The sequence below is a fragment of the Mercenaria mercenaria genome, chromosome 2 (genome assembly GCF_021730395.1).
Source record: "Mercenaria mercenaria strain notata chromosome 2, MADL_Memer_1, whole genome shotgun sequence".
In the NCBI taxonomy this organism is placed as follows: domain Eukaryota; kingdom Metazoa; phylum Mollusca; class Bivalvia; order Venerida; family Veneridae; genus Mercenaria; species Mercenaria mercenaria.
The window spans coordinates 39,867,395-39,878,827 of NC_069362.1; positions in this window are offsets into that span (position 1 = coordinate 39,867,395).

The following is an 11,433-nucleotide window of genomic DNA, read 5'->3' on the forward strand; positions in this document are numbered from 1 at the left end:
CTAACTTCCACACTTCTGACTTCTAACTTCCTGACTTTCGACTTCCAGCTTCTGCACTTCTGACTTCCAACTTTCCCTCTTTGGAAGTCGGAAGTAAGAAGTGTGGAAGTTGGAAGTCGGAAGTAAGAAGTCAGGAAGTTGAAAGTCGCAAGTGCGGAAGTTGGAAGTCGAAAGTCAGGAAGTTAGAAGAAGGAAGTAAGAAGTCAAGAAGTCGGAAGTAAGAAGTGTGGAAGTTGGAAATCAGAAGTCGAAAGTCAGGAAGTTGGAAGTCAGAAGTGCGGAAGTTAGGAGTCAGAAGTGTGGAAGCTAGAAGTAGGAAGTACGAAGTCAAGAAGTTGGAAGTGAGAAGTGCAAAAGTTAGAAGTCGGAAGTTGGAAGTACGGAAATCAATTGTCCCTCCAGGGCTTCCATATTTTTATGTCCAAATGCACCATGCATTTAATATGAGCATTTCCATTAACATGGCTGTTATTAATGCTTTTGTATAACATTTTCATTTTTCAAGATGTATTATTCTTCTGGTACTCCGATGTAAGAGCAAGCAAGAATATTTTGTCAATGCCGCAGACATACAATATAGATTTATTTCAAGTATATAATCCAAGTAAGGTTACTGAATACAAATAAGGAAGCAGGTTCAGAATTGGTGTCCATTATTCTACAATTGCTGTATATTTACCATTCTTATTGATTTTACTCTAGTGATAATATCGCTCAAAACTGTTTATTGTATAGTAAGTTGCAAGTAAATTGCTCTTCAAATATCAGTTACCATTAGTTATGTTTTAGCTTCAAGCGAGTCCAGTGTGATAAAGCTATCAAGTTGGCTGGCAAAATACTTGAATAATTTAAAAGAATCTCGTTTTCCGTGCGTCTAGAACGTCTGTCGGGATACCTGGGGTATTTGCGTTCGTTTTTACCTCAAATCTACTGTGCAATTTCAAACTCACAGCTTGACTTTGACGTCAATTGAAGCATAAAATAAATTCGTTTCGTTTATAGCTCATTTTGATAACTCCCAATATTTTATATATATCACCGTGTTATTGCAATTGGCTTTCGTCGTTTTCAGTAATTTTGACATCAACACGCTGAATTTGCAAAACACAGGAGAGATGTGGTATCTTGAATTAAATAAAACAATAGAAAATGTATAAAGAAATAAGACTTTAACAAAAGCCAAGGAATATAAATCAAACACGTGCTGTTTTAAGTGAGTTGAGGTGCAGAAAATTACTTTTCTCATGTATTTTATAGGATTTCCCGTAGGCTACATTTGACGGTATAACCAGAATGGCCAGCCCAAACATAACTTCTCGGGCAAATCATAACCAGTGAAGTGTACCGTCAGTTATTTCATTATATTTATGTTTGTTGCACGTTTTCATCTTTATGTTTCATTAGATTTGATGGGCGTGCATTCATGTTACAACTGCTTGAAACCTTCGATGCTGTTGTCGATATTCAGGAATGTGACAATATCTAAAATGCAAATCTTTTATTGGTAATCGTTCGGTAGTACCAATAATGAGTGACAATGATTATTGTATCTAAAAAGATGAGCAGTGAGACTTTTTCAACTTGGTAAAGACCCATCAAATGAGTACGTAAAAATTAAAAATGTAAATATGGCTGAACAATTTTTTAATTCAAGAAACATCGGGTTGGTTCAAGTGAGAGATGGCTTTAGGCGCAAACCTCCCTATGTATTTTATGTGAAGATGGATAGTTACTGTACTATCTATCCTCATATAAAATACATTGGGAGGTTTGCAGTATATGTTAAGGCCTAAAGCCATCTCTGCTACGTAATCACTATTCATTCAGTATATTTACAGTTGTGTTCAATTCCATGCTGAATAACTGTAATTCGTCAATCAACGACGACCGTTAGAATAGCAAACATTCTAAGGTTGTATCACAGTACATACTTTTGCGCGGGTAACTTCGGGAAAAGTACACAATAATTCTATTGTTACAGCTTGACAATTTCAGCAAATTAATTATACAATTTGATTAATTTATTCCAGATTTTTAAAATATCAAAAGTTTATTCACATATATCTCTACTATACCTGAATGCACCATAAAAAGATAAAAAATGTTATGTAGCTGCATACTTTAGTAATATAGACTACCAAACATAAAGTCCTCATTTTAAAATGAACGTACAGCACGTCTTGTATCAAGGGCATGTATTCAGGTAACAAATGCTATATTTCGTCGATGTAGCTGTTGATAGTCAAATCGATTCAGAATTGTGATGTAACTTTTCAGGATAAACATCAAACTAATGCTGATAGCGGGGCGTAAAGTTCACACGCTGATTAGCAATAATTTATGTTTGATCCAAGAAGGTTAAAAAGTCAGATATTTTTTAACAAACATTCCAGTTGAAATATGAAACATTAACAACTGAAAGATTTTTTTTTGCAGAGATAACGTAAACCTCACAAGAAGATTTTTGTAAACACGAGCTAAAGACCACGACCGAAGAATAAGTACTGGAAATTATTCGACATATCCTAAGGTTTATAGTCAGCCAATCGTGAGATTAAGACACTCGAAGACTACCCAATGTTTCCATAATGAAACGTTTGCATATTAAACAAGTAAATAAATAACATTACCAAATAAAAAATACCAACCAACAACTTCATCACGATAAAGGCAAAATGGAAAATGTGGTAAAAGATGCCTGATAGATATAATGTGGCATTCACGTAGCATACATACACAACATTAACGCATATATGCGATAGTTTGTTTGTTTGTTTGTTTTGGGTTTAACGCCGTTTTTCAACAGTATTTCAGTCATGTAACGGCGGGCAGTTAACCTAACCTGTGCTCCTGGATTCTGTACCAGTACAAACCTGTTCTCTGCAAGTAACTGCCAACTTCCCCACATGAATCAGAGGTGGAGGACTAATGATTTCAGACACAATGTCCTTTATCAAATAGTCACGGAGAACATACGCCTCGCCCGAGTTTCGAACTCACGACCCCGCTCTACCTACTGAGCTAAGCGGGCGGGTGTATATGCGATAGAGGTAAATAAATTTATAACAATTTCGTGTAAGTTTTGTATCAAAAGCATTAAAATTCAAGATCAAAATTCAATGATATGGTGAAAATGTATATTTTTAAATGATATCTGTCTATTAATTACAAGTATTATGAACATTTCCGGGAGTTGTCACTGCGCAACCTTTGGCGCAGTTGTCGATCTGTTACTGGTTCTCCTTTTGGCTTGAATATGAAGACGATGTCGGACAGTTCTAATTAATTGAACGAAATTGTTTCAGCAGTAACTTTGAACGTCGGTTTATACAATTAATGGGAAGGTATACAATGAAACACAGAAGTAAGAAGACGAAAACGAAATAAAAAGGCAAAATATGTTTTAACTGGTATTTTTTTGTTTTGTTTCTGTTTTTGTTTTTTGTTTGTTTGTTTTTTTGCAAGATATATGCATGTTTTAGGGACAGTTTATATCTATATTGTTAATAAATGTGATTGAAATCATATTTAACAACATTTGGTATCAGAACTAAGCAAAAGAATGATTTTTTGTGTAAATATATACCTATGGCTATTTAAATATGTTCTTGTTCTGGTGTAAGCCACTTTAACGGTAAAAAAAAAACGAAAAATAGTTGTCTGTACAAAAGAGTTGTGTTAAAAAATATACAATGTCATGTCAATTTTTGTTGCATTTTAACATATCGCATTGTACATTTTCTCGGAAATATAAATTTACTAAGGTTTTGTAACTAAATTTTGAAATCATACAATGTCAAATTACTTCTGCCAATCATTTAGTTTCGTATGTACAGGAATATAAAATTGTCAAGAAATCTAATTTATAGTAATATATGACTATGCTTCCGTTCTTGATCCTCTTAATATTAGGATACCAACTTCAAATTATGGTCCATTTATTTATCCTGTGTATACCATAAAACGAGCGTGGTGACATACTATAATGACTGTGGAACTTGATTAAAAGTGAGTTAAATATGAGTATGTTTTGAAATTTATTCGTCGGAAAAAATAGGAATAACCCTGAATTAGCAACGTGTACATTGAAATCAAACGACGAATGGAACGATGAGCTAAAATAGCAATGATAAGTCCATACAGGATCAGGAGTCAGTACTAAATGCTATTTGGTTGAAAATCATTTTGATAAGAATAGCAAAATAAACAGAACGTTAGGTTCTTGTCTTATTAAATTGAAGTTTGTTTTTTACTTGCCGGATGAACCCTGGATCAGAACGTCAGTAAATTGATATTCTCTTTATATGTCATTGCATTAGGGCAACACCAAACAAATATATCTATAATAATAAATGCCTGCTTAAAGCAAATGCCTTGTAAGGATTCGGCTGTTTAAACATTATATTAGCCATAAATAATGGATTACACAGCATGAAATTTGCATATTTGCACAGTCATTACGTCAAACGCATTTTAGGAGCCGTTATGATATTTTAAAAAGCATTTGGACTTTATAAACTAACCAAAGCAGTAGAAGCATGGCATGAAGTGCAATGATATTTTAATTATATAAATTATATATTCTTTTAAAGCTGTTGCTTTTTGTGAACTGTTTTAATGTTGATGCATGCAGCATAAGGGTTTATGTGATGCAATCTCGATTCTTAGTAGGTTTATATATATGAAGCAAATACTAGATGAAATCCTAACGCTAAATTAGATGAAATCTTACCATCTTTCTACTTGAACGGTTTTGATTAAATATTACTTTCAGTAATTAAAGCCAGTCAGTACGTGTGCTTTACCAATTGACTTACACTGAATGTTTATTTTGGTTTAAAGTCTAAAACAACACACACACATGGGACGAAACAAAGCAACAAACAGACGAATCGATACAAACAAAATAAGGTAAAAAAACGGGTTACACTTCAGAACGAGTAATGGGTTAAGCATTTCCTTCTGTTAGTCAATTAATAGTGCACTATTCATCTCTCTTTATCCCGATTCTGAAATTTACATTCCTGACACAGGTATTGGTAAAAATGTATGATATCTATCGCACATGTAAATATATTTAAGTAAACCGGATAAAAATCATACATGCATTACGCAACATGTTTGCAGAAGGTAGCGAAACAAAAAGAAACATCATTAAAGGCCCACGGAAAAAAGCCAACGGTTGAGTACTACAATGCACTAATGAAAACGGCTAGCTTCGACTGACGAAATATCAAGAAAGAGTAAAATCACAATATATTTTGAAAACTGCATGTCATTAATATAATGTATTACCTTATCAATAAGTAAATCAATGGCTAGTATCAAGCTAGGCCAGTATGAGAAAGTAATCAAAGTGCCTTTCGGCAGTGATGTGTGTCCCATAAATAACGCAATCCTTTCACCATAAATATTATTTTAAGTAGAACCTTGGGTATGCCATTTTATAGCCGTTTGAAAGTTTGTGCTGCGCGTGAGACATAAAACTGAATAAACCTACAACTCATAAACCATTTAACACATAATTCAGGTATCTGACTAGAAGCATTAAACATTTATCGTTGATTTATTATATCTTTGGTTAGCGGATAGTATCCACATTAAATATATTCTGACAAATTAAATGTGAATGCTAACGAAAAGAAATTTCGTATAGAAGTTAGTGTGTATAAGATTGTAACGAATAAATATGTAGGATTTTAGACTATATGACTAAAATAGGAAAACAACTGTTTACTAGGTGTTTTCTACATTGCGAAAGTCCAAGAACCCAAGACGACTTCACTTTATTCCAAATTGACGAACCTATTCCCTTTATTTGTTGGTGTAAGTCGTATTTGTATTTGACTATGATTGATTGCTACATGTAAATATTTAATAAGCATTCTTATCTTTAATTACTATAATTACAATAGAACGATAAAATCTACAGTTGATTGAAACAAAGTTAAATGAAGCAAGTTAATAAACACGCACGTTCTAATTACAATTTAGAAAAAATGTGATGCTGAACAAATTGTGCAAGAGGATCCTTTTGAAGCATATAACGCAACCAATCAATAATAATAGCAGATTTGGTTTGACTGAGCCAATGAAATATGCAACACCTCTCACACCAACTAGCCCTGTCTTGAGCGGAATTCTAGTATCCACAGTATACACATTGAATGGACTCCATGATCCCAAAAGGTTCAGAAAATGAAAGTGCCACGTTTGTGCCATTGCATAACGTTTCAACTGATCTATAACTGGGTAGTTTTACATCTATTGAAGCCCATGTTGCGTTTCCCTTTCATTTTTCTTCGTTTGGAAGATCTTTCTGAAAACAGTATTAATTTACTATAAATTTGACCAGGTGATGAGGGTTCATGTGTTGTCAATGTTTCTCAGTTCAAACAACTGGCACCCCGCAACTGTTAGTGTGTCCTGAAATATACATTACACATATATTTCTGTTCTGCTTCACATGAAGAGATAATGTGAATAGATAAAGACAAAAGATAATGATTTAATATAAGAAAAGCCGGTGCATATTCAGGTTATAACGGCTGTGTTCCAATTATTGTGTTGCCATCGTTTCAAAGCTATGTGGTATTGTGATGAACGCCTGTTTGATTGTCAACGCAGAAATGTCGATTGCAAAACGATAGACAGACACATTCAATAACTTTGATTGGTTAATTTTAAACGATAAAAAGAAACAATTACATGTTTCTTCTATTTATTTTTCCAAGTAAAACGCGCAGTGTGAGAACAATCAATTAATGAAACATCTTTTGATACTATCTACCATACAAGATGTTTACTGTTGCGGCAGATTTATTTAAAAGGTTCATCACATACACTGTACTGTTTCCATACAAGTAATAGTCATGTTAATATAAGTTGCTGTATAAACATAAATATTGGTCAGATACTAATTTAAAAGTTTTATACAGTTTTCAGTCTCAAGTGATCTGTTGCCGCTAACTGTTCAATGTGTTTAATTTATTTGCTCGTTTTGTCTTTGTACCTTGATTTGTTTATTTTGTTTTCAATGAATGTATATTTCTTAGTTGTGTAAACAATGATTCATACGATTTGTAGGGACTGCGATTTGAGATGTGTGCTTGCGTGAAACATGACTTTTCCATTTCGGTATCATTTTTTCTTCTAACAAAGTTGAACTTCAGTTTTATCAAATATTTGTTCACTTATTCTACATTCATGCTTAATGACACTTTCAGGAAAACGTTATGTACCAATAATGAAGTTTTAAGATCGCATTTCTTTTACTCTTTAATCAAAATCTTGATTATTGTAAGTATTTATTTCTAACAGTTGTTTTAGGAAATACAGAAACGTTTTATAGCTTAAAACATTTTATACAAACCATTCTACGTATAGTCTAACAGCAAATCTATATTTGTATGAAAAACGATAACAACATTGTTCAAATGATGTTCGTAAAAGTAGCTAGAATTGGTCACACTATTTCGGACTTGGATTAAACTGTTTGGATTCAGAGACAAATCATCTAAAGCAGAAAAGATAAAAGCGTTAAAAACATACCATGGGTACCTTAAGTAGGCTTGTAATTTTGTAGTAGCATGTTAGAATCCATTAATGCAAATTCTAATCATGCTAATTAAAGCTAAACAATTAGCTCTGTAAGATGTCTGGTAGGAATGACCACAGACAGCGGCACAAATGGCAAACGCTTGTGCTACTGTCTGATTGTTTTAAGACTAATGGAAAAAGAACCTGAAATTGCAAGTAATGGTCATTAATTTAGGCAATATGGCTTTTAAACAAAGTGCAACAGCCTTCTACAGAGGGCCATTAAACCTCGACGAATGCAAGCCTTGTGCTTGCCAGATAAAGTAATAAAATCTAAAGAAGAAGCCGTAAAAATTGTTAGAAGTAGGTAGTTGAACTTTACTTTTTCCACTTTTTGTCAAAATACAGAAGATAAAAATATGAACTTTCTTCTTGGCCTCTTGTGCCTGACTATGACGTTAAATGATTATACATGTATATTTTTACGTATTACGAATTGAAAGATATTATTTTCTGCCCCCTCTTTACGTAACAAAAGTCTTCGTATTTCATTCACAATTTGCAGCCGTTTGTATTGTTGTTTTAGCAAGTTTCAATTGGATGAATTTGATAAATTAAATTGCATTTCATTGAATATAGTGCTCAAGCAAACAAATACCTGTTCAGATCAACGAGCGTAAATCGTAAAAATCTCTACAGTAGATTGATATTTCTCAGAAATGAGTGTACGTATTGACTTTTACAAACGTTGCTACATGTACATGTATGTTTTTGTATTTCCTAGTTTTATTCATATTTGTTGCAACAGGTCAAAGTATTATTCACTGTTGACGATATCGAAAATTAAGTAATTGTAGGTCTCAATGAAATACATTATAACAAAATATTCACCGGTGTCACTTTGGCAAATACTTAAAGCGACACCTCATAGCTGCGATTTATATGTAAAAACGTGAAATACTACAATCTTATTAAATTATATATATGCTATGGCAGTTATCATTTTAGACATTATCGAAATCCGTCGATTATTGCAAAATTACAGAAAGACATACCAAAATATTACTAAGTAAACGATAGACTAAAAAGCAACTGTAGTAAATGTAAAAATCATTCCTATAGCAGCTTTACTAAATAATTGCTCATGTTTGGTATAATTACCTAGCGTGTTAAAGCTTTGGGTATTTCCACTTTAGGTTAGAATGTACTTCAGTTAGCGCAGGTATCCTGCTTACTTAACCAATATTTTCATGTTTTCAATAAAAGAGAATGCTTCAAAATGCTTGATGACCTATAAGGCATAAATAATTATTAATTCAAGTCTCGTACAGTCATAAGGTACAGTTTGCTTCAAGCTTACAAAGAATTTCAAATGTAAGCATTATAGGAAAAAGTGGCTATCACAGAGGAGTTTAAATGTTTCTAAAATTCTAGTGCAAAACCTTAACCACCTGTTAACGGTCAGGTGCATTAATGTTACATTTAGGAAGTAGCCACCAGCTAAGATAGATTAGATTATTACACGATCGCACTTCGTGCTTACTTTGCAGTCTCCATAAAAAAAGAATGTAGATAAGGTATTTAAATGTATCCTTGCAAAATAAAGGCGAAACTGCTGAAAAGTTTGTTAACTCAATACATACCAAATTTATCAATTTCAAACAAAACGGAAACGGTCAAATGCAAGTGGAAAATTCGGACACCGCCTTTGAACCGTGAATGACCTTCGTGTTTAAGAAGCTGCACAATTAAGGTGTAAGGACTATTTCATATTCGTTTCATGATTGTATGATGTATTTTATTTCAACGATTGATTTACATGTAAGCGCAGAAATTACAATAAGATCATTTTTCTAAGCAGTTTGAGGTGAAGTGTTTTGCGTCAGATTACAGACATTTGTAGTTTTATATACTTAACAGAGGTAGGAATGTTTATATCAGCCGGTTGTTTAGATTTCTTTACCTTCAATTCTTACATTCTCACACAGTAGAAATGCTTTCACGTGATTGGATTTTCGAGATGTAAAGAAATTCCTAGATAATAGCATATATTTACTTTGACTATACATACGTATAAAACTACTTTGCACATTTTTATGCAGCTAAATATATTTTAAAAGGCAATATTGTCGAGATAATAACATTTATAGGGACTTTAACTTCAAATTTTTGAAGCTGTTCAATTTGGAAATGATTACAGAAAGAAAGAATAGATGCCATGGGTACCATACGTTTAAGTGTTAATCAGATTTCATTACTGTACTTGTATAAAAATGTTTTCAGTTCATCCAACAAATTGAATCAAATGAGCCGTGCCATGAGAAAACCAACATAGTGGGTTTGCGACCAGCATGGACCCAGACCAGCCTGCGCATCCACACAGTCTGGTCAGGATCCATGTTGTTCGCTTTCAAACTCTATAGCAATTAGAGAAACCGTTAGCGAACAGCATGGATCCTGACCAGACTGCGCGGATGCGCAGGCTGGTCTGGATTCATGTTGGTCGCAAACCTACTATGTTGGTTTGGTGTTCTTATGGCGCGGCTCACATAAGAGGATCCATCAAATAGAACATACAGATTGAACAATGTTTCCTTTCCGTTTACAATCTATGACGTCTGTGATAAAATTATACTGGGTCATAGCTTTTATATGATTTAAAGAAATTAACATGCGTAGTCCTAACTCGGATACTTTTCAATATATTGAATATACAATGTATTTGTCCTTCCAGACACTGGCCATAGTGACGGAAAATGATTAAGGCGTGCTTTTATCTAAGGGGTATATAGCTTCTGATACGATGTACTAACTCGAAGGCAAAGGGTGAGCGACTTCTAAAGAAAATCTGAAAATTCCTGTTAAGGTGTGCTGCTATTTACAATTTATGTATTCATTGAGATAATTAGGTTATTCGTAAAATTGCAACGTTAAAATAGATTAAACACTCAACACATTCATAAAATATTCATCATGAAGCAAGTATTATGAGTTTTTTCATTCATTTTCTGCAAGTTAATTCAATATCTATTTTGTATTTCAGACAATTCATTTTTATAATGTTTTGTAATGCTACTTAAATGAGAGCAATTGCCTTATTTATATTTAAGTATTCGCAAACAAAAAACAGTGGATATATTCTCTGTTGAATTGCAATAAATCGGTAATGAATTTTAAATTTAATTTGCACTTTAAGGAAGAGTTTCAGGCCAAGCTTATGCCAACAGAGTCCATATCTGGGAAGATTGAATTTCATGCCTTTGGGATGTTAGTAGAAAATCGAGTTAGCAATATTTATCTCCGGGAGTGCATCGACAATAATTCTCGTCTTTTCTCATATGTGTTCAAGATAATCCACCCACTTAAAAATGGTTGTGGCTGTCTTTGGGACCAAATTTAGCAAGGTTTGAACTGAGCTATAATGCATGTATGTCATCATAACATTTACTTATACAGTAGATACTCGATTATCACAAATGCGCTGGAATCTACCGGGTATAAAAATGCTGCAAGACTCATTTATTTAAATTCTTAAATTCATACTGCTTACATGAAAAGAAAATATTGGTAGTATGCTACTAGAACAAATATACAAACAAAACTGAGTGCAGATGGATTCTTGAAAAATTCGATACTAAATATACTGTTTTCATTAAAATGTAATTATAAAGCGGGTTTTAACTTTTTAATAGAACATTTCCGTCAGTTGTTACTGTGCAAGCTTTAGCGCATTTAGCAGTTTTAATGCGTAATTGAATGACTGCGGACGGTTTCGGGCCCGTTTCAGATGGTAAACTACGGAAAGAGCGGAATCTAGTACCTAAAGAAAATGAAATGCAATAGAAAACGAGATGCCCGTTCTAAACAAAGAAGACGGAAACTAAAGAAAATACA